At 31.1% G+C, this 3,034-nt stretch overlaps 1 long non-coding RNA gene across 1 annotated transcript; it reads left to right on the top strand.

Moving 5' to 3' along the window:
• The first annotated feature begins 782 nt into the window (after positions 1-782).
• On the top strand, positions 783-2,082 carry LOC137643676 (uncharacterized). The gene is made up of 3 exons (XR_011045037.1): positions 783-837; positions 1,028-1,179; positions 1,738-2,082. It is a non-coding gene; the product is annotated as an uncharacterized lncRNA (long non-coding RNA).
• The last annotated feature ends 952 nt before the right edge of the window (positions 2,083-3,034 follow it).

Below are 3,034 nucleotides of genomic sequence, written 5' to 3'. Positions count from 1 at the left end.
AACACTACACAGGTTCCGACTTGACAATTATTAATTTTTGCATTATAATTATCAATTTTCCTTTAAATTACATCATTTGTTGTGTTTAATCTCACTTTCTTGATGGTCATCACGTACAGTACATTTCAGATTGTGTTTTTATGCCTAGTTTGGTGCCACGTACATTCTCTCTCTCTCTCTCTCTCTCTCTCTCTCTCTCTCTCTCTCTCTCTCTCTCTCTCTCTCTCTCTCTCTCTCTCTCTCTCTCTCTTTCAGTGATATAAATTATGTCTGTGTACGTATTACTTTGCCAAAGATTGCAGAATCACTCACAATCGATATACAAGTAAAACACATTCTCTATAATTAGAGAATAGAATAATCTTGATTAACTAAACTACTATTGAAATATAAATTTCAAGATCAAGAAGCTTCTCAAACGAAATAAGCGATTACCACTTGCATAAATCCAGCAATATATACACACACACACATATATATATATATATATATATATATATATATATATATATATATATATATATATATATATATATATATATATATATACAATAGAGCCAGATAGGTGACATATCAGTAAAGCAAACGCATAGTAGTTAAAAAAGGAAGTTCATGCTTCTTTAATAATAGCTTTTATTCTCGCCTGCCGTAAAATTATCTTTTAAAAAATGGTCCAAGCGAGTAAGACCTACGTCAGTATAGGTATACTGCCTTTCTCTGTTTTAGAGTCCTTGGCTTGACGTAGCGAAGCTTTCTCAGGCTGCCTTGCTATTACCTCTAACAGTTGGGTGGTTGGTGGTAACCTGTATACAAGATCACTCGTGGTTCGTGTAGTTGGTAAGTAAAGAACCGCGTTAAGTTGATTTTCCATTTTTAAGTTTCAAATACTTTGATAGTTTGTTTATTGATGGCTTTTAATTTTTGCATTTTCTTGTACTATCTTCAATTCCCATGTTTTGACAAACCGGTTTTGAATTGATTTCTCTATATTGAATGTTTTAACTTTCCAGTTTCTTTGTACTTTCAGGAAAAAGTCCAGGCTCCCCTGAATACCTGTGCGTTTTAAGCTTATACTCCTGATGGGAACTCTCCTGATCACGCCCATGTGACGTTAAATGCTCACTCAGATTAGTGACAATACTGGAAGCTGGTGAAGTATTTTTGAGTCTGAACTAAAAGGCAAGTATCTTTTTTTTTTTTTTTTTTTTTTTTTTTTTTTTTTTTTTTTTTTTTTTTTTTTTTTTTTTTCTAAAGCAAGCTAGTCCTCCCCGATTAGGGGCGGCGCCCCTAATCGTGGGAGGACGTTCCCTATAGCGCACGGTAGACCATAAAGGTCTACCGTGCGCTATAGGGAGGCTTGCTTTCAAACCCTTTCGTTTAATTTCGGTGAGTAACTTTATTGTACTTTATTTAGGTTCTGCAGTTTACTTGAAGCCAATCACAAAGATAAAGAAAGAGTTTTAAACTTCAATGTTTTTACTAAGTTTCATGTTCCATAATTATTTGAACATTGTAAATTACAGTAACTAGTTTCAACTGTTTTGTATTTACTTCTATCTATTCCATAATTTCATGTTGATAAGTTCAAAAGTAAATTATTGTATGCATTGTTGTAAGAAATTGGTAATCTTATTTTACCGTTACTATTCATGCTATTAAGACTTCAAATATCAGTTTTTATATGTAGGTATGTCAAGCTTTTATAAGAAACTCTTCTGATAATGGACTATTTTTCAGATTGGATGGCTCAACTTCAGGATGAGAAGAACCTAGGACTAAATTCAAGGAATAGATAACTTTATTTCTCGCTTGTGATGTCTTGGGTCGGTGTAAGATTGTCACTGGAAGTACTGTTACGCCATTTATAAATATTTACTTCTACTGGAAACCCTACTAATTATGGATACATTTCTAAGGAAAATTTAGATCACAACAATTATTAGAATTTCCGGTAAATAGGTTCTTGGTAAGTTATGAGGATTAATTTAATTATTGCTTACTTCCAATTAATGCTTATTTCTGTTCTGATTAAAGATCTTATAAACTGATTACTGAAAATTTTGATAAAGGTATCTTGGTTAATTTGGTAAATGTTTCATTATGATTGTTTGAACCCATTGATTATATAATCAACATTGAATTAATTTATATTTTTTTTATAATACTATGGTTTGGTTTTATAAACCATTGACAAAATACTGTATGTTGGAAATGGAATATGAAAATTTTTATTTTGGTACAAATGTTTGATAATCATTATTACTAAGCTACAATCCTTGATGGAAAGTTGGATGATTTGCGCCCAAAGGCACAAACGGTCAAGAAACTAGTACTGGAACTGCAAGAGATGTAATGAACAATTAAAATAAGATATTTTAAGAAGGGTGAAAGCATTAACAATCTTTCATATATGAAATAAGTCTTCATGGAGAAAGTGGAAAATAAAATTTTATATCAGTGTTAACCAACTGAATTTAGCAATGTTTTTTCAAAAAAAAAAATTAAATAAATAAAAAATTGGCATTAAGAAAGGGACTTGGCTTTATGACGAGAGAAATCGCATGGTTACCTCTTAAAGTAGATAGATGATAGTTATATGAAAACAAGGTTAGGTTGGTTTATTGAAACTAGTTTAATAAACTTTTAATTATTAGAAATGATATCTAACTATCTTAAGCAACGATTCTTTAATTGAAAAATTAGGATTGATTTTAAAAATTCTGATCTATGACTTTAAAGATTAACATGTATTTTAGCGTAATTTTAATATACGAACTGGAAATAATTTTGGTAAATCTGTATCAAACGAAATAGTAATGATGCAGCAATATTGATAAAAATACAATAGGTGCTGAAGTTTGATATATCAAACGAAAATCCTTCAATGATAGCTAGGAAACTATGTACCATCAGTTTAGACTTAACACCACCTAGTTTGTAGTCCGGTGGCGGGTGATTGGTTGAACTTGACACGGGTTTTTTCTATGAGGTTACTATTTCGTCTGAAATATACGGTCTCAAATAGTGTACAGGA

Source organism: Palaemon carinicauda, chromosome 7 (genome assembly GCF_036898095.1).
Source record: "Palaemon carinicauda isolate YSFRI2023 chromosome 7, ASM3689809v2, whole genome shotgun sequence".
Lineage (NCBI taxonomy): Eukaryota > Metazoa > Arthropoda > Malacostraca > Decapoda > Palaemonidae > Palaemon > Palaemon carinicauda.
The sequence above is the reverse complement of the archived record's forward strand: the minus strand, read 5'-3'. Positions and strand labels throughout refer to the sequence as shown.